This window comes from Orcinus orca, chromosome 20 (assembly GCF_937001465.1).
Source record: "Orcinus orca chromosome 20, mOrcOrc1.1, whole genome shotgun sequence".
In the NCBI taxonomy this organism is placed as follows: Eukaryota; Metazoa; Chordata; class Mammalia; order Artiodactyla; family Delphinidae; genus Orcinus; species Orcinus orca.
In genome coordinates, this window is record NC_064578.1 from 2,606,183 (window position 1) to 2,627,212 (window position 21,030).

General features: G+C 51.9%; 1 long non-coding RNA gene and 1 other non-coding gene across 2 annotated transcripts in view; both read left to right on the forward strand.

The window, feature by feature from the left end:
• Positions 1-12,518, forward strand: part of LOC101274056 (uncharacterized) — a 116,334-nt gene extending 103,816 nt beyond the window's left edge. Inside the window, exons 6-9 of the transcript XR_007474541.1 lie at positions 4,917-5,010; positions 5,667-5,743; positions 11,399-11,516; positions 12,352-12,518. This is a non-coding gene — a transcript (uncharacterized LOC101274056). The remainder of the gene's footprint in view (positions 1-4,916; positions 5,011-5,666; positions 5,744-11,398; positions 11,517-12,351) is intronic.
• Positions 12,519-14,413: 1,895 nt separating this feature from the next.
• Positions 14,414-21,030, forward strand: part of LOC117196699 (uncharacterized) — a 71,075-nt gene continuing 64,458 nt past the window's right edge. Inside the window, exons 1-2 of the long non-coding RNA XR_004477007.2 lie at positions 14,414-14,621; positions 19,895-19,983. This is a non-coding gene — a long non-coding RNA (uncharacterized LOC117196699). The remainder of the gene's footprint in view (positions 14,622-19,894; positions 19,984-21,030) is intronic.

Below are 21,030 nucleotides of genomic sequence, written 5' to 3' on the forward strand. Positions count from 1 at the left end.
CAGACCCCTCCCTCAACTATTCTGAATTGCTTAAGACCACCTAAGACAGGTAACTGTCTCTAGGGAGTTGACTTTTCCCTGCTACCTACCCGCCTCAAAAAAGGCAAAATGACACAGGTTAAATTTCTCACAAACCGCAACACGTGGTAGGGGGAGAGGGAAGGGACAGTTGCAATTGGATTTGTCTGATTGAGAAAAATCAGATAAATAAATAGAATTCTCCTGACGCCCATGTCACGGAGTGAATCCACGCCCACTCCGGCTATTAAAGCGTCCCTGGAGAGACTCTGCCTTATGGGAACCGTTTCCACTGTCTCCCTCAAGAAGTAAAGCGCAAAGCGCAGACTTCCTCTCCCCAGTGCTGAGTGGTGGCCGCTGCTGCTCCCTGTGGCATTCCCAGGGCCCCACGTGGATCCGGGGATGCCGCTTCCCCAAGCTTCCCGCAGCTGTCAGGAGGGATAGGCGTGCAGGGTGCTGAGCTCCCCCGGCAGCTGAATAAATGCAGGCTGTCCTCTGTGGGGGGAGTGCTTCCTCAGATCTAATTGCCTGATGACGGTAGGACCACCCACTGTCCTAATTACCCTCCGTTTGCTAAACCCGGAGTCGGGCTCTCCTGTGATGGACTCTGCGTTCCAAAGGAGGAATGCATTAGCCGGGTCTCTCGTCTGTCCTAGACTCACGCGAGGGCCCTGGCTGGCCGCACAGCTCGAAGCCGACCCACCCGCCCTGCTGGGCCCCAGGAATCTCACTCAGCTTTCCCGCGGCAAAGAAGACATCAGCGCCCAAAAGAAAGGTGCCAAGGGGTCCCCTGTAGCCTCACGTGCGACGGCTCCAAACCGGCAGACGTCTAAATCAACGCTCTTCGCCTGGAAATGGTACACCCAGCGGCCGCGAGCTCCGCAGGCCTCACAGGGTAGGGGGGCTCTGCACGGCCATTGGGGAAGCTGTCGGTTGCCATGCAGATGTGATGGTCAATTTCACGTGTCCCCTCGACCGCGCTCAGGGATGCCCAGGTAGCTGATGAAACACGTTTTCTGTCTGGGAGGGTGTTTCTGCATGAGATGAGCACTGAGATGGTGAACCTCTGAAAGCAGATGACTCTCCAACATGTGGGCGTCACCCAATCCATTGAGGGTCCGGGTACAACAGAAGGTCGGAGGAAAGGCAAATCTGTTCTCTCTGCTGAGCTGGGACATCCACCCTCTCCTGCTTTCGGACGTCAGTGTTCCTGGTTCTTGGGCTTTTAGATTCAGATGAGGGCTTACAGCATAGCTCCCCTGATTCACTGAGCATGTGTCCGGCCACTGATCAAGGCCAGAAGGGTGCCCTTTGTATTCCTAAATCATTGCTTTCTGGATGTGTCATCTTATTTCTAATTCATGGTCAACGGATGATGCCAGAGACATGAATAGAAGCAGCTCCCAAGGACTGCGTTCCTCACAGGTGCTCTCACATTCACACCTTCACAGAGGGGGGCCTGAAGCGCAGGGAGGTTCAACACACGGCCGAGGGCGCATCCGTAGTTAATGGGCAGGGGACTTGGTCCCCACCTGCCTGGCTGCAAGGGCCCCGTCTGAACTTCTGACCATCTCACCTACTGCCACAGTGCCCGCCCCATGTCGGGTCTGCAGCGTCCTCGCCCTGTCGTGAACAGTGAACAGGAAGACGTTCTAAAGATGGGCGTGCACAGCATCACTCAGCTCCCAAACAGCAGAGGAACTGGGTTGGAAGCTGGGTCCTGAAACCCCCTCCATCAGAAGCACTGAGTCATCTAACAGGCGTGGGCTGAGGGCGCCGTGCTGGTGCCAAGAGCCCGCGGAGATGTAGCCTGAACTTGAATCTGAGCCCACTTTGGAGAAAGCTCAGATTCATCCATTTTATTTTAATTAATCATTCTCCCCATTTGCCGATCTAATCTCCAGAGGAAGTTGGACCACCGATTTGGACCCGCTGAGAGGGCGAGACCTTCTCAAGAATCTCAGTGCAGGAGCCCCACGCACACCCCAGCCTTCCAGGGCCCTCCACCAACTGCAGGAGGGGCTTTCAAGGCTAAAGCTCCCTAAAGAGCCCTCCTTCCCCCGTTATCATTTCTTAAGGGAGATGTCTGCAGAAAATAAAAAGCCGCTTGGAAGCAGCAGGTTTTTGGAACAAGAGGCGGCAATCTATGCTCTGAAGAGTCCTGGGTGGTTCTCCTTGAAGGGCTCTGCCTTTCGGCGTTTACGTGGTCAAAGTCCTCCACCCTTGCCCTTCCACCTAAGCCAGGCTCCGCGATGCCAGGACTCAGCCTGGAGGGGCATGTACCTCCAACCCACTGGGAGACAGAGTCGGCTCCACGGGCACGCCGGGCCCCTCAGACGCCCGTGGACGCTGCACACTCCCGTCTTCCCTCATCACTTGTCAAGTCCCCTGCACTGATTATCTTCAGCCTTCCCGGGCCGTCTTCCGCCCGGGCCCAGCAGGTGCCTCCTGCCCCAGGACAGCTGTGCAGGCCCGGAGACGGGCTGCACTCCCGGGCCCCGCTCTGCCCGTCCGCTGGGCGGCCGGCCTTCCTTTTCGCCGGGGCTGATGGAGACCTGCAGGAAGCTTGCAGGAGGCGGTGCCTGGAGAAACAAGAGGGCTTTGAAGCACAAGGTGAACCGGCCTGGCTGTGGTTTACATTCTTTACCTTAATTTTAACAAGTATTTCAGCCCCTTGAAAATTGCTTCTCTAGAATAATAAACAGAGCCCATGTTGAGTCGTGGCTGGACCTCGGTGCGAGGCGGGAGGGGAGCTAAGCTTGGGGGGCCATAACAGTAGCTGGTGAATGCGTGTGTGCCCTTGCGGGGGGGGGGGGGGCAGGGGGCCACTGCAGCTCAATTGGCCCTCATTTTTGAAGATTTGGTGGGATTGGTGTGACAACATGAGGTTTTGGGTTACACATAGCAAGTGAAACAGTATACAAATAATAGACGTAGAGAATCATGGAAGAAAGGGAGCGGTGTCTGCCTGTCGGGTCTGTTACTTGTCACTCCAGCTGGTGCCTTTCGGGCTCCTTCCCTCCACCAGAACTCCAGAGGGCCTGTCAGCGAGAGAAAGATGCCAGGTCCTGGTGCTGAGAAACAGGGGAGGGACCAAGGGGAATCCATTCATTCCCTGGGTATTTATTAAGCACCTACTATGTGCCAACCTCTGATCCAGGCCATGGGGATCAGCACGGAGCAGAATTTCCACCCATGCCCTCCCACGCGTGGTCCACACCAGCAGCCATGCTGTCCCCGGGAGCAGGAATGGCTAGAAATGCAGACTCGCGGGCCCCGCCGGCCTCCGGCAAGGCCCCAGGCCACTGAGTGTGCCGCCAAGTTGAGGACTCCGCTCTGGAAACAAAAGGAGACGCTGGCAGGAGGCGGCCCGTGGCCGCGTCCGTGGCTGCGTGTGGGGCAGCCAGAGGGAGCCCAGCCGCTGACCGAGTCGTTAGCCCCGCGTCCATGCAGGAGCGCAGCGGGTCAGCACCCACAGCCTTGACAGGGCGGCCTGGAGACGCAGCTCTGCCCCCCCATGAGGCAGGCAGAGTAATGCCCCCATCCTGATCCCCAGAACCTGTGCACGTGACCTGCCGTGGGGATGAGAACTCTATCAGCCTTGCTCACCACGGTGTCTTCAGCGCTCAGCACGGTGCCTAGAGCCTACTAGGTGCTTCACAGACACTTGCTGGCTGAAAGCATTGACCCAGGTCCCCAAAATAGACAGCTTCTCAGAGGGCAGATAACCCCAGAAGTCTCCAATAGCCGGGCCAGATCTGATCCTGTGACCTTGCGGCATATTCCACTACCCACATCTGCCCACCTCCCTTGCCAGTAAAAACCAGCAGCCAGGCAGACCAGCGCAGGGGTTGTTGGCCGCCCCTGTGAGCCAGCACAGCGTGAGATACCTGATTCTCAAGGGTCCGGGGAGGGCAGGCTCCTCAGCAGCTGGTCTTCCTTGCCCCCTGGACGTTTCTAAACAGGCCACTGGCCCGAGGCCGGGAAGGAGTTTTGTGGAGATTATTGGCGTCTTTTCCCAGATGTGTGCTGTCCTCCCTGCTGCCCAGCGGGCATCCCTAACCTTCAGAAAAGGATCTTTGCAAGAGTTCTTACCCTTAGCAATAGGAAGGCGCCGAAGATGTTTGGGGTTTACGGTCTTCGCATGCGCAGGCACCGTCTCACTCACCCTCCCAAGCAGCCTGAAGGGGTGACGGTACTGGGTTAGGGGCTGCACGAGGACTTAGGGAGACCTTGGCTGTGAAATGCTGAGCGTGGGGCCGGCACACGCACCGTTTGGGTGAGCCCGTGCTCACCTTCCTCAGCTCCACCACCACTTAGTTCCCACAATGCACACTCCTGTCAGGCGGGAACCACCGAATCCCCATTTCCAGATGAGGCTCAGAGAAGGAAATGAACTTGCCCAGGGTAACACAGCTTTCCCACTGATGGAACAGAACGCTAACCTCCTGGGCACTCTGACACGATATGCCCAAGCCCTAACTCTCTGGCACGTAGTTTAGTAGTGGGGATTTGCTGAAAGCATGGGGGATGAGCGCCATCTGCCCCTTCCTCAGGCGTCAACTGATATTAGTGTTTACAGTATCGCTCCTAGAACAGAGGCTCTCTAACCTGTGAATCTCAGGACTCTTTACATTCTTAAAACTGGTTGAAAATCCTAAAGAGCTTTGCTTTTGTGGCTTATATCTGTCAAAGTTTACAGAATTTTACAGTAAAATTGATAAAATTTAAAAATATCTTATCCATTAAGTCATATAAATAAGAACGAGGGTAAACCCACTGCATGTTAACACAAATAACGTATTTTTGAAAGAAATAATCAGGTTTTGCAAAATAGAAAAGTAGTGAGAAAATTCAGTGTTTTACATTTTTGCAAACGTGTTTAATGTCTGGCTTAGGAAACAGCTGGGTTCTCCTATCTGCTTCTTCATTCAATCTGGTGCATATGAAAAAAGCCTGGCCACACACAGATATGGATTTGGAAATTAAGAGGTAAGTTAATAGTCTTTTTGGATAATTATGGGTATTATTCATTAATACTACACCAAAACTCGACAAGAGGTAGTTCCTTAAAGACTGGTAGCAATGTGGAATCTGAAACCAAATGAATGAACGTCCTGTACTTACTACATTCCATTCTGTTGGTCTGTCCTGCACTGTGCACAGATCTTTTCCCCACGCATGATTTTATAACATTCCAACGTATTATGAAGAGGCCCGAAACACCTCAGAGTCCAAGGACCACTGTTGATAACTGCTGAACTGGGTTAAAAGCTCCAGAATGGGGTTTACATGTGTTTTCTTTGACTCTGTGCTTCCTGAAGAAAGGAAGTGTTGTGGAGGGTGTTGGCGGGGGAGGGAGGAGGGGGGAGGGGAGGAAGGAGGGAGGGTGCTAGTTAGTAATACAATAGACTGGACTCCAATTTGACTCCCAGACCAGCCCCAGAGACCTCAGACACCCTTCCATCTGGGTGGGAGGGGAGTCACTGTGGCCTCCGCATAAGCTCTGGTCTCTGCAGACTTTTCCACGACTGCGGAAGTAGCCCAGGCCTCTGGGCATTTTCCCTAACACTTCATCCCTTTGATGTGGGATCTCGAGGGGATTTCCACACCGCACAGAATATGCGTTGTCCTTGCCTTGAATCTAGATGTCAGCATTCCTGTGGTCTGCCGATCACCTCCTGTATCCATCATGGTCCCACCAGGAAAGCAGCCTCCGCCAGAGGTAACTGAAGCCAGTGTCAGGGCGGGAGGGCAGGGCTCTGGGGACCAACCAGGATGGGGAGGTATCCAGAGGCTAACAGGAGTGGGGGGCCATTACCACCTGGGCTGGAAGTGGCAGGGGAGAGAGCTGGGGAGGCTCCAGCCAGGCAAGAGGGGTGCAAAGGAGAAGCCCCTGGCCTCTCTCCGCTCCCGCCCTCCAGTCTGCTTCTGGCATGTCCCATTGGCTGATCCCGACCGGAAGTGTGGGAGCCCCGTCACACCGTCCCTGCAGGGCAGCCTCCCAAGGCACAGAGCGGCATGCAGGACGGATCTGGAGGGGTGAGCGGCGGACAGCCAGCGCGGCTTCCGGGTACCATCGTCAAAGTGGAGCACGTGGCCGTGCAGCCTCAAAAGGGCTCGTGCGGACGAGCCTCCCATCTCTCAGCCCTGTCTCAGCCCACAGGACACCCAGCCTGAATGTGGCAATGGGGTCTGCAGGCCCCTCTCTGCGGGCAATCTCCCCCGCCATTCCCAGCCCAGCCAGTCCCCAGCCCTCCCTCTGACCCGCATGTACACCCAGGCTGTGTCCTGTTGGCCTCTTCTGTACCATGACTCACCATTATCAGTCCCCTATGGACCAAGCACTGTGTCAGCTAAGCCTCCCATCTGCGCACAGGGAACCGGGAGTCAGAGTGGCACAGCCCCAGACTTAGCCACAGCAGTGAACGGCAGCACCTAGACAAGCAGACCCACAGTGTCAGGGGCTACTTGCCAATGTCATGTCCAGCGTGGTGAGGAAGAGGACCCCACACTGAGTCCACAGAGCCCCAAGTTCAGGTTCCAACCTTGGGCAGCCTTGGGCAACTCACTTTGCCCACCTCCCCATACCTCCGTTTCCTCATCTGTGAAACTGAGCCCTTCTGGGTGATGTTAAGACTTCTGCTCTCACCACGCCCAGGCCCAGCGGGGGCTGAAGACACGGCGCCTTTGTCTTCTAGATTTGAACAAGCCCCCAGAGCCACATCCGTGCTCTCAGATTTTGTGGACAGACAACCTGCTTCTTCTCCTTGGCGCCGTGCACTTGTTGGGATCAGCAGATGTAAAATTCTGACGTTGCACTTAGAAAACTTCCTCCATCTGGATTTCTGCAGCCCACAGGGAATCATTTGCCAAACACATGTTTTACAAAACATGGGCCCACTTCACTGTGACTTGCGGAGCTGATAAAATCCACCTTTCGCCTGGTCCCATGCGTTCTGCCCACGCGTGCTTTCTGGCTGGGAAGAGATGCAAGACCATGCTGGGTGGAGGAGGCCCTTGGCCTCCGTGCACCACGTGGGCTGTGCCGATGCCAGGGCAGATGGCAGAGGACTCACAAGGCCAGGCTTTACTAAAAACGTAGACATGTAACATATGGTGCTAATAGAACCCACAACAGAGTCACTGGTACAGTGGAAAATCATTCATTTCTAACGTCAGGCCAACTGCTGTTGGGAGGAACGTTTACGAGTGTGTCCCTGTGTTGCTCACTTTTCTGGGTGACATTCAAGAGAACTGGGGACAGTGACAGTGGGCTGGCTGATGAATTTAGGACGGCTTTAGAGGGACCGGAACAATGACAGCTGTAAGCGTTGCTGCAGAGCTTCTCCGTGCAAGGGATTAAAATGCTGGCTTCCTCTGAAATGCAAGTTTTTAAAAAATTATTTAGTTTTCTAAAATCGTGGTAAAATATACCTGCCATAAAATTTCCATTTTAGCCATTGTAAGTGCACAGTTCTGCGGTATTGAGTGCATTCGAACTGTTGTTTAACTGTCACCACCTAGACCTCTAGAACTTTTTCGTCTTCTGTAACTGAACACCGAACCCATCCTACCCCTCCCCTAGTCCCTGGAAACCACCATTCTACCTTTTTTTTTTTAACATTTTTTTTATTGGAGTATAGTTGCTTTACACTCTTGTGTTAGTTTCTGCTGTACAGCAAAGTGAATCAGTTATACATATACATGTATCCCCTGTTTTTGGATGTCCTTCCCATTTAGGTCACCACAGAGCACTGAGTAGAGTTCCCTGTGCTCTACAGTAGGTTCTCATTAGTTATCTATTTTATACGTAGTAGTGTATGTAATGTCAATCCCACCCCTTGGTTCTCTACATCTGTGACTCCATTTCTGCTTTGTAAATAAGTTCCTCTGTACCATTTCCGTCCTACTTTCTGTCTCTATGAATTTGACTCCCCTGCTACTTTATAGAAGTGGAATGCTACGGTATTTGTCTTTCCGTAACTGGCATATTTAACTTGGCTTGATGTCTTCAAGATTTATCCATGTCGTAGCATCTGTCAGTACTTCGTTCCTTTCTAAGGCTGAATAATATTCCACTGATAGATTCTCAGCATATCTATGGACTTAGAATGTTGAAACAAAACAGATCCCTTTAAATAACAATGGTCTTGCCTGAAAGTCGACAGGTGATGGGTAAAGCTCCGGGGGACTGAATTTACTTCCCCAGAGTCAACCAGGAGGGCTGTATAAATTCAAGACCACCCCTCAGATAGCCTGACTCAGCTGCCCCAGTATTATTCTATGCTCACATACATGGGCACACGTGCTTCCTACAAAACACACACACACAACTAGTTTCATAAGTTATCTCAAAATCAAAGCAGACCTCCGTGATCATTCCTAGCTCTGAAACACGTGGCCTACTGGCAAGTGCTTGGAGTGTTGCTTGAAACAGAGATTTATTACAGAAAGAGAAGCCCATACAGAACCATTCCTGTCATCTGTATGACTACTGATTCTGAAGTAGGGCATCATTAGAAATGACCAAAAATGAAAACGATGCAGGAGTGGAACAGAGAGGCCGAGCAGGGCAGGAGCCGGCTGAAGACGAGACACATCTTCTTCAGCCTGTCGGTCCATCCACTTTCAGCCAATCAAGAGCTTTCTTAGGACGGTCGGACAATCTGAATAAGAGCTGTAGGTTAGCTCGGAGTTGAGTCAGTTTTCGTTTCCTGATTTTGATTATTGTACTGTGGTTACAGAAGAGAATCCCTCATTTCTAGGAAACGTACATGGTAGTGTTTAGTGGAGAGGCAGATCTTATACGCAACTTCCTCCGTGTGTTGGGGAGGGGATACAGCAAAGAAGGTAAACATTCATATTTGGAGAACCTCGGAGAAGGGCATCTTGAGAATTTTTGTGCTCCTCTTCCATTTGTCTGAAATCATGTCAAAAAAAAAAAGAGGCTGTGTGGTCTCCAAGGGACACCTGCAGAGAATACAGACAACTAATTGAAGAGCAGGGACGGAGAGTGAGAGGGTTGGTGGAGCGGGTCATGGAACGGACTGGCCGCCGGGAGACTGAAAGTCCTGAAGAGGCTGCACCCATGATGCCGTCCCCCCATCACTGGGTTCTCCCAGCCCCGCTGTAAGTGTCATGGTTTGAATCATTGAAGCCACCCCTCCCTCTACTGCGATATTGGCAACAGCCCGGGAACAGCCCACACGCCCCACACGTGTTGACAGCTTGGAGAACGTGTAAGTGTGGAGTGTTTTCCGTGTCGATGACATGGCACACGCAGAGTTGGAGTGTGTACACTTAAGAGCACATGGGTCCTGTCGTTTCATGGATCCTACACAGCACTCATGGCTGAAATACTTCTAAGAGCGGCCGCCCCACCCCATGTTTTTTAATATAAAACACGTTATATAATACAATTTTGGCAAATTCCCTGTGCAGTAACACTAGCAGCATCTTGAAGATAGCATGAGGATAACAACCCTCTCCCATCACCACTTGGACGGAGCGTCCCCTCAGCGCTGGGACTGCGCTAACCACTGCTGTTTCTCCACTGCAGGGAGGGGCTCGGAGCTATGGGTACTTCTGCATCTCCCAGGTTACTCACTGGTGCACAGCACAGCCAGCGTATGTCTCCTTTGATGCCAGAGGTTATCTCTATGTGACACGATGTCACCACCCCAGCAAGTCACGCTGCCCCACACCCACCATCAGTTCGTGTCTACACTGCATTAGGCACCGCGTGGAATCCAATCAGATGCAACTTAAGGTCCCTTTGTTCCATTTCTCAAGGGTCACTGCCAGGCCCACAGTGTCTGGACAGCCCAGCTCTCCCACAGGTAGAGCCGTCTCCGTCCACATGGTGTGAGGCCACCATGAGCTGGAGCAGCCCCCTCTTGCCGTCGTGTCCAGTTTGCAAGACGTCAGAACTGGACCTTTGCCTTTCTCAACATCTGCTCAAGATGCACAGGTGACCGACGCATCAATCCCAGGCAGAGCGCTTTTAGGTAAGGGGAGGGGGCATCTTAAATCTCCACATTGACAGCCTTCCAAGATGCTCGTCAAATACGCATGGTTATCCATGTTGTCGTTTCTATGTTTAACTTCACTTTCAGAAGTTTAAGAAATAACAATATCAGTTCAGGTATGCTTGGGAGCCAAAGAAAGACACACCTGCTGCTTCTCCAGCTCAGACCCACACCTTCCGACAGGTGAGCACCGCTGTCGGGCCTTGGACTCAGCTCTGCTCTGTAGCAGGTGGCTTCCTTCTCGGTGGGAATGACTTTCTGTCTCCCTGTCTGTGTCCTCTGGCCACACAGGCCCATCCTCCCAGGCCTGGGTCAAGGGCATTTCCTCCCTCCTCCTCCCTCCTGTGGGGACAGAGCTGGCCTCGGAGACCGCAGCGATGGCACTTCTGTCAGGGCTGGTACTTCGGACGTACAGTGTCAATGTCATCTCTCCGCCTCCTGACCGGACTCTGAGCTTCTGGCTTGCTGCCCACGGACGGTGTGGGCCTACAGGGATAATGAATGTACAAAACAGGCGTGGTGTTTGTCTTCTGGGAATCAGCGGATTTTATACTTCTGCCAAAAGTTATACATGGGCGATATTACATATATACATTAGGCAACTACATTTCATCTCACTTGTCCGCTCTGATGGACAAGAAGTGGATGCAGGTATATTGTGTGGAGAGAATCGTGGGGTTGCTCCTGGCGTCTGCAGGGAAGAGCGAGGCGGGTGGAGCAGCGGTGTCCACCCTGCTGGACGGACAGGCCAGCGCCCATGACTTCCTGTGCCTGAGGCCCAATACCTGCAGCAGGTGGACACGCCCGCATTTGAACTCTAACTGGCTTGTTCCTAACCACCCCCACCACCCGCATCCCTGGGGTGATTGAAAGCAGAGCTTCTCCGAGAGCAGCCTGCGCCTGAATCGCCAGGCACGTCTGGTCGAGATGCAGGTTCTAGGGCAGCGTGTGCAGGCGGGGCTGAGATTCTGCATTTCTAACCAGCCTCCAGGTGACGGCTGAGGACCACCTCACCTGCGGGGTAGCGAGGCTCTAAAGTAAATGAATAACGAGACCTTAGCAAGAGCCCCGCACACTCTAACAATCCAAGTGACACTCGCGCCCCTCTGCTATTGCAAGTCGGGGGCAGCTCAGGGCCCCCATCTCTGTCCTCCGTCAGTCTGCCTGAGAAAACCCCCTCTCCTCTGGGACACGGATGGGTCACACTCTAACCCCCTGCAGCCCCAGCTAGAGGTGCTGGACGCCTCCACGCAGCCCTCCCGATCACTCTTCCTTCCTTTCCTCCATCCTCTCTCCCTGGGGACTGGCCACATGGTCTGTGTCAGTGGCCCCTGCTCTCTGGCTTCCAGCTGGGGTCCACCAGTGGGAGTGCCAGCCGGAGACTGGAGAGGGGGAAGCGGGACCCTCTCCTCCCTGAATGATACGCTTGTCTTCTGGGGAACGTCCACGATGCGCAGGACGCAGACGGTAGGCCCGAGGAGGGAGAGCTGAGGCTGTTATCCTAACTCTGTGTTACTTTTAGTTTACTTATTTGTATTATATTTTACTTGTCCTTTCTATTAAACCTATTAAGTTCTAGCTCAGGTCCCTCCTTCATGAAGCCTTCCTAGATTATTTGAACCTTCAATAATATCCTTCTTTTAACTCACTCAACAAATAATGTAGCCCCTTATTCTGAGCCATCTTGTCTCTTTTCATCCCGTTGCTTCTAAAGATCAGTCTGGGCTCCACAACTGGACAAGAGACTTCAATTCACCATCCAGGTTTGCACGTCTCCCGTCTCCACGGCACCTGGCACACGCTGGGATGTACTGCTGACCTCAGGGAAACTTCTCTGGTGGGGCAAACTACAAATGCATGTGGAACTCAAAGAATGCAAATAAATACTTCGAGAAAAATCTATTTTTATGGGTGTTTTCTATTTTTATAATAAATAAGTATTGGGGGAATATGTAAAAACAATAAAACATTTTGAAAAGTCAACTTCTAAAAATAGCTTTTTTGGGATATAATTTACATCCCATACAATTCATCCACTTAAAGTATAAAATTCAGTGATTTTTAGTATCTTCACAGAGTTAAGCAACCATCAGCATGGTTAATTTTAGAACATTTCTTTTTCAGCTCAAAAGGAAGCCCCCTCCGTATGAGCGGCCCCTTCTCTTATCTTGCTCTGTGGTTTTGAGCATAGATTTAGAAAACAAATCACGAAAAGAATACTGCAAATGTAAATTCCTCAGGGTGCATTTCTGTTTGCGTTGCCTTGTAATCTTGATGACCTTTTTTACTGTCTGTGTTTCAGGAGGACTGAATTCAGATGGCATGAAAATTCACCTGGTTTTGCCACGTTCCCGTTCACCTGCCTCCTTGCACACCTGAGTTCGGGAGCCTCATCCTTCCACTAGAGGGCGTGGCGTCATGGATGCCAACTGTGCCACCTGGGCTGTCCCAGTGTTCTGGCCCCAGCCCTTGAGAGGTAAGAGCTTGTTCCCGCTGGTCTGGGATGAGCTTAAGAGCTCTGCCCCCCGTGCTGTAGTGGAACTGGGAAGGGGGCTCCCATTTATGCGCCAGCTACAGACTACATTGCTTCGCAAGGCGAGAGGTGGGCACAAAGAAAATGCTGCGCGTTGGTGATGCGGCTGACAGTGTGACCCAGATGTACTGAAGACTCACAACGTGCCTGGCATGGCGCTAAGAACATTACCTGCGCATCTTATTTAATCCTCCCAACATCCTTCTGAGATGGACCTTATTATTGTGCCCCGTTTGCTGATAAGGAAGCTTAGAGAAAGAGCTTTAGAAACTTGCCCACAGGATCCTTCCTGGTCTTCAGGTCAGTATAAGGATGTGTTTGGATAGAGGGAGAGGTCTGAGCTGGATGACCTTCTGAAGTCTCTGAAGCTGCAGAATTTAAGAATTCGGACTTCTACGAAACCTGAATCATAGGATAGCCCTCGGATAAAAAGATCGGATCCTTTTAAACCAAACACGCAGGGGAGAGGTGCATTTGTGGGGAGTAGAAAGAGCCTATTTTCGATCTACGTCATAAATCTATGACAATGTGTGTTGAAATGAGAGCTCTACACCTCGGGGAACCCGTCCCCAGTCAGCCTGGATGGATCTGATCCCAGTAACAGCCAAGTCCTTAAGGTCTTACGTTCCGACAGGACAGTGCCCACCTGGAGGTCCCACCTGTCCTCAGGTTTCCTGTCCCCCACCTGCCGCATGGGGCCCAGGAGCAGCCAGCAGCCTTCCGTCTCCAGCCCAGGCCCCTTCGCTATGGAATTCATGTTATTAATTTTAAAGATGTTGATGTGGTTAGTGGCAACTTCCCATGTGGCCCAGAGCAGCCTCCGTTCCAGGCTCCCAGGGTCAGGAGGTAGGACTCCAGGTGTAGAAAGGAAAGGGGGGCAGGAGCCCCTTCTCACTTTTAAGTTGGGGGCAGCTCACTTCCACCGCAGTGATGCCAGCTGGAATATAAAACTTCTGCTGGAGTTGAGGTCTTGTGATCCACACAAACACCTGCGAGCCCTTCAAGAAACCCCCTGTTTCTCCATAGAACCTGTGTCCTTTACAATATCCCCCCGCCCCCGTGAGATGTCCCGATCGCCTCAGAGTATGTGGCCACTGCTGGAGTCCAAGAGCATCCCGGACGGTATGGCCGGATATGACTCGTCTTCCATGCCACCTTCTATTGTTAGGTAACGTTATTTTCAGGAAAAAACAAAAAACAAAAAACCTGTAAGAGGCAGATAAGCACTGCCAACAATTTATAAGATACAAGTAAGCAGAAGAGGAAAAAAATCATTACCAAAGAGAACCACCTGGGAATGTGACATGAGACCACCACTTTGGAAGAGAGCCTGGCAGTTCCTCGAACTGTGAAACCTGGAGCAACCACGGGGTACATCGGCTCTAGCCCTCTGGGCTCCCCACTCCCTGGTCTGGACCCCAGGCGCTGGCACGTTCAGTCCCTGCTCAGCAACCACTCTGTCGGCACCATTTTAACCAGCACCGAATTATCCCACTGGACACGGAACACAAGAGTGGGTCCTCATGGCTTCAGGACCCGTCGCTGTCCACTGGAAAGTCATTCGTGCCCCAAATCAAGGAGATTGTGACCAGGACCTCAGCCCAGCTTCCTTGGGGCTAGAAGGTGCCAGTGTCCTCAGCCCTGGAGTCTTTCTTCAGGTCCGTGGCTGTTGGTCCAGCCGCCACGAGCTAATGACCAAGAGCCAAGAGCTAATGACCTCAGTGGATGCAGCAAGGTTCCCCTGCCTTAGTGACCTGGTGTGTGTGTGTGTGTGTGTGTGTGTGTGAGACATGGGCAGGTGTGTGGCTACAAGGATGAAATCTGACCTACATATGCTCTACAGCAGGTCCTGTCCAGCGTTCCCTCACCAACGGACACCAGGGCCGTGCAACACAACCACCCGCTGCAGGCCGTCAGCAAACGGGCTGAATGAAGGGCGGTCATTATCACAGCGAGAAGCCAACTGCCAGGCGTCCCACCCATCCCTGAGACCCGTCTCCGCAATGGAAACCCTGCCGGGCAACACAGAATGAGCCCAGGTAACAGCCCCACGTGGGACTTCCAGGCCTCCCAGACTCGGCAGCTCCCGGGATGGACAGGGTCCACTTACCCCAGCGTGAGCAGTTGGGTGGGGAGGTGGTGCTCAGAAGGGTGGCTGGGGTGCTGGCGTCAGGAAGCCCTGGGCCCCAAACCCGACTCCGCAGCTGTGCGGCACTGACAGTTCACATAACCTCTCTGAGCTTCAGTTTTCTCAACTGCAAAAGGGGGTGTATGCTACTTTCTCTCTTTTCTTTTTTTTTAACAGAAATAAGAATGTTTCTTTCACATTGTTATTGGAGGATAGTTGCTTTACAGCATTGTGTTAGTTTCTCCTGTACGGCAAAGTGAATCAGCTCTGCATCGCATACTCCCTCTTTTTTGGATTTCCTTCCCATTTAGGTCACCACAGAGTATTGACTAGAGTTCCCTGTGCTATACAGTCTGTTCTCATTAGTAATCTATTTTATACATAGTATCGATAGTATATATGTGTCAATCCCAATCACCCAATTCCTTCCACCACCACCCCTTTCCCCCTTGGTGTCCATACTTTCTTTAAAGAGTTGTCATGAGTGTGAAGTGAACAAATGCCTAGATAGTGAATAAATGAATGAACGATACTGCTTGCACCTGTGTGTGCTGCACGCCAGGCTCCATGTTAGGAGATCACACGCTCACACACACACACACACACACACACACACACTCACACTCACACTCACACACTCAGGGATGTTTATTAAGCTCCTGCTCTGTGTCTGGTATCCCCCCGGGGATAAAAAGTGGATACCACCACTCCCTGACCTCTTATAGGTGACAGTCTAATGCAAGAGGCAGAAAAACAAGCAAACAAGTAAAGTAAAGAAAACAAGAGGTAAATAATGTGTTTTCAGTAGTGGCAAGTGCTACAGAGAAAGATAACCAAAACCAATCCGGGTAAGGAGATGGAGGGCGTCCACTTGGAGGCGGCTCTATTTTCAGACGTGGGAGGGTCAGGGAAGGCCTCCTGAGGGAGGTAGCACCTGGGCCCGGACCTGAGCAGCATGAGAAGGCAGCCACGCAGGGCTCTGGAGGGAGGGCATCCCAGTGCCGGAGCTACAGAGGTGCTCAGAGGGACGTCATCCCGTGCTCAGCCGCTCACGCCAGCAGCCCAGGCACACCGCCCCTGCATCCCAGCTCTGATGCCAGGCGCTCCGCTTGGAGACTCGCCAGGCACCTTCTGGCCCTGAAGCGCCCTCTTGCCCTTGGGGACAAGGTGGCTCTACTGGCAGGGCCGGCTTGAGACTACACCTGGATGTGATTTCTCCCGGGTGTTAATTGGCAGGGGGTGGGAGGGGGCAGGGGGAAAACAAAATAAAGCTTCAAAGGCCTGGCTGTGCCTGAGTTAACGCCCTCGCCGCCCTCGTGGCACAGCGCTGGGGCTGAGAGAGGATGCTCACAGCAGCCTCATCATCTCATTAAATCAAATTACTGGGTGCAGTGGGAGTGCCGAGCACCCCGGGAGGTGTGCTTCCCTGCTGGTCATGAATAGCCTGTCTTGTTTCCCTTAAAAAATAATTTTTTTAATGTCTTGACAAAACACCTCTCTCTTCTGGCATTTCCAAAGTTAGCAAAAATTGAGCTCCAAGCAGCAAAATGCTAAACTGGTGTGTAGTTTGCATTTTCCATTTCCTTCACTTCCATCTTCCTGCCCCGTTGGAAGGGAACAGGAAGCAGTTAATGTCACAGAGGAAGGGGCTCCTGCCAAGCTGTGGCAGGTCCTTTGTTCCTTCGGCCTCGGTTTCTCGGAAAGCGCATCCCCGCAGCTCCCCAGCCCACCTTGCCCAGGAAAATCTATGGTGGGTCCATGTCCCTGGCCATTTTCATTTCTGTTGCTCTTTTGCTATGTTTCGGGATTTTCCCCCCAGCTCTCAATAGTACGTCCCGGGGAGGTTTTCTCCCAGGAGCAGTGCGTGCCGATGGCTCAGGGCGAGTCCGGCTTTCCGGCTTTCCGAGGTGACGGCCCAGAGCCAGACCGTCAGCGGCTTCTCTGCACGATGAACCTGTCGGTGGCAGCGCAGGCCTGAGTTCTGCCGCATGCCTCTGCGGACCTTTGATACTGAACTTATCAAGGGGGAGGGGCGAGGAGGGGCGGCCAGGGAGGGGCTTGTCATCCTCTGTCCACCCCGAGACCGCAGAGAGCAGGAAACAGGAGTCCAGAGCAGATATCAAAGGCCAGAATTTTCTCAACATCATGAAGAGAAGCAAGGCCCAAACTCGCCGCTGAGTGTGCCCCCAGGATGGGGCTGGGCGGGCATCAGCTTAACTGAGGAACCTGACAGAAAGGAGACAGAGCTGGCGGTACAACCTCGGGAGCCCAGGGCTGTCAGGGGAGAGTGAGCCGGGGCGGGGGTCCCACTGTCTTTCTCGTCCAGCCTGCTTACCTCCACCTTCTTTCTCAGCCCTTCCGTTCTGAATGCATCATAGCTCCGTGCTCTTCTGTTCAGGCTGTGCCCTCTGCCCAGAATTCTCTTCTCTAGCTCCCTTCTGTTCCTCACTGAGCCTCTACCTCAGCACCCAGTTGTACCTCCCAGCACATCCCCCGACACTGCTAGTTCACGTGGAATTGTAACTGCCCATCTCTCTCTGTGTCTCGCACTGGAGTGCAAGCCCGGAAGAGCAGGCACTGTTCCCTCCTCACCGTGCACCCTCAGTGTGAGACTCAGAGTGCTTTGTCCTCACATGTCTTGCCTCATGGTTGCAACATGGCTGTGGCAGCTCCGAGCATCTTATTCTCTCCCGATAGCATCCCAAGAAGAAAGAGGCCTCTCTTGAATGTCCCTGCCTTACATAAGGGGGTGAAAATATTCCCCAGAAGCAGACTTCTTCTGCCTCATTGGTCATAACTGGGTCAAATGGCTCCCCCAAACATTGAAAGTATGGGTGGAAGGAGGGAGGAAAAGAGGGAGGGAGAGAAGAAGTGACAAAAGAATGGAAGAAAGGAAGGATAAAATGATGGATGGGCAAATGGAAGGGTGGGAGGATGAAAGGATGGGTGGATGGAGGATGGATGAATGGAAGGAAGGATGGATGGATGGATGGATGGAAAGACGCATGGATGGGGTTTTTCCTCAGTTGCTCTTCATGCAGGCTTCACTGTGATTATGTATTGTAAGTTTTATGGGGTTTGTGACCAAGAAGATAGCAAATGGGAGACTCGGATTCCAGTTCTGGTCTTGACCTGATAAAACACCTTCAGAAATGCAGAAAGTCTGCCCCAGACCACCTCTACCTTTCCACTTCCTTGGACGGCCCTGGGGTCCAGTCAGGTTCCCACTCAGAAACCCCACCTAGAAGCTCCCCATAGCAGATGGTACGAGTTGTCTAGGCAAAGTCAGACCTACCCCGTTGTGTGCTGGCAGGTCCACCTCCCACGGTGGAGGCTATGATCCTAGGTGCTCTCTTTTCCAGGCTCTCCTGTAATTAGGGAGGGTCTTATGACCCAGTTCCTACCAAGAAGACATAAGGGAAATGCAAAAAGAACCCCCCTTCCCCCGCATCTGCTTTGGACGCTGTCACAAGACAGGATGTGATACCTACGTCTGGGGCTGCCGTCCTGTAGCCTGAGGACGAAATGCCAACAGGCTGAGGAGAGACACGCCTGGGCCTTGATAACATCATGAAGCCACTGAACAAACCTGGAACTCCCTGTGTGCTTCTCTAGACAGAGATAATTACCTAGCTTGTTTATACGACTGTTAGTCAGATTCCTGGTCACTTGTAGCTGAGACATCACACTGAACCTCCCTTTGGAAGTGGCTGTGATGTTGGCAATTGGAGCCTTCACAAAGACTTAGAAATCAGGATGGCTGCTAGGGGAAGGTGGGCTTCATGAAAATGGGTCAGTGAGAAATATCAATTTTCTACTGCTTATGTAAAGGTTGTTTGCTTTGTACCTAGTCTTCCAAAATTTCATAGGACCGAAATCATGGGTCCCCTAAATGAAGTGTCTCATTCAGCTGTGGGGTAAGAATCAGAGGATAGAGAAGGTAAATTATGAGATTAAATAAAATACATGAGAAATGCAAGAGGCATGGATGGAATCAGTTGCCCTTTCTATTCAGGATAATTAGTCTGAACACCCACTACTCCCTGAATATCAGCTCCCTGAAAATTGGTTGTATCTATCAGGACATTCGTTTATTTAATAAGATGTTGCTGAGCGCAAAAAAACTACGAGATATGGTCGTAGGTGCTGGGGATACAATGAGGACACAGAGATGGACCTGTCCTCCAGTGGCGTCCATCCAGGGGCAGAGCTGGACGAGCACGCTGGCCATTGAATTAGAATGTGACCAGGAAAATAGCATCTTTAGAGAAGCCTGGCAGACACCACCATAACCAGGAGACCCAGTCACCATCACCTTATATAAATAATGCCACACATGAGGAACTAAGTAATAGTTCCTCATAAGACACACGGTGTCTTATTATGTACTAAGATACATGATGCCCAGTAATAAGACACGTGGGCATCACGTACCCCTCAATTCGATCCTCTGAAAAGGACTGAACATCACTTCTGGGGTACGCTTGCCAGGAATGCAGTACATCAAGCCAATCGTGAGCAAACTTCAGAAGAATCCAAACAGAAGGGTACTCGACGGAATATTGGGGTGGCCAAAAAGTTCGTTCGTGGTTTCCATAAGCTGTTATGGAAAAACTCGAACCAACTTTTTGGCCAACCCAATACGTGACCCGTGCTCTTCAGAAACGCTGAGGTCCTAAGATACAAGGAAAGACTGGGGAACTGTCCCCAACTGGAGGAGACCAAGGACCCGTGACAACTACATGCAACACGGGATCCTGGGCTGGATCTTGGGAAGATAAAGGACATTAGTGGGAAAGGAAGATGAAATCCCAATAAAGTCTGTAGTTTCGTTAGTACCCTACCAATATTAACTCCTTGGTTTTGCTGAATTTATTGTCGTTATGTCGGAAGTTAATGTTACAGGATGCTTGGTGAGGGTAAATGGAAACTTTCCTTGTGATTTTTGAAACTTTTCTGTAAGTCTACATTTATTTCAAAATTAATCCTCTGATGAAAGAATCATAGGTGCTAGAAGTCATATGCCCCACGACTGACCTACCACATCATTCAGTCATTCAACTAAGTCTTACTGAGCACCTGCTACCTGTTGGGCATTGTGCTACATGCTGGGCAGGGGAGTGAGCAGGACACTCTGGAAAGCACTGAGTTCACTGTCTTCTCTTTTCCATCTGCCCCCCAAAGGCGGTGCTGCGGACGAAGGCTGTCCCCTTAGTGGTGAACACGAGGTGCAAAGCCCCTGCCAACCGTGTGTGGACTTGCAGCGTGGGCAAGTATGAATCTTTGCTGTTGTAAACCAAAGAGACTCTGGGGGTATTTGTTCCTGCAGCTGAGTAAGCTCTAGCGCTGACTGCAGATCAGTCTGTGTGACACACTGGACGGGAAGTAACTGCTGAGTGCTGACCTGGTGACTCAGGCTGACAGGTGTTAGTGGAGTTCATTACAGCAGCTGAAGATGGGAGATCCCATCTGAAGATGGGAAATAGAGGAAACGGGAGCATTCCCGGGACTGATTTAGGTAAAGTTTCCTCCAAGTCACACTCTGGTGTCCTCCCCATCCATTCTTCCAACTATGAATTGAGCCATAATTCATTCACTCCTTGAGCACCTGTGTCAGTACCTGCACTGATCTAGGCAGTGGAGATACATGAGTGTATCAGCTGGCTAGTGCTGCATAAGAATCCACCCCAAAACTTACTTAGTTCACAGTTTTGTAGGGAGGATGGTTGGTTCCTCTGGCCTGGAATGGGCTGGCTGCTATCTGCTGGCTCTCTCCTGCTTTGTGGTCAGCTGGGCGCTAGATGCGGTAGGAAGTGTTCATTCACGTATCTTGGTCCTCCTGTGGCCCTTACTGTCCAGCAGCCTGGCCCAGGCTTGTTCACATGAGTTCCCAGCGTCCCAAGAGCAGCCAGGGGTGGAGCCCCGGGCACGAGCACCCCCGTCGTATCTGCTAAAGTCCCCCTGGCCAAAGCATGTCCCACGGCCAAGCCCAGGTTCAAGGGTGGAGAAACAGACTGCAGCCTCAGTGGGAAGGAAGAATGAGTGACCGTTTCTCAGACGCAATGGGAAGAACAGACACCGGGCACTGAGATAAGCACAGAGCAGGGAGCCATGACCTTGACTGCAGGGACCCGGGGAGATTTCCTAAGGGATATGCTTGAGCCCCAGTCCTGAAACACAATTCAAGTTCATCTGGGAGAGTCAAGTTCATGCATATTATTCACGCAACAAGAACCAGGAGGGAAAAGAAACTAGGACAAGGTCATCAATGAGCTGGGCTGTCAGATGGCAGGGGTGTGGCAGAGGGAGGGGTTGGAAAG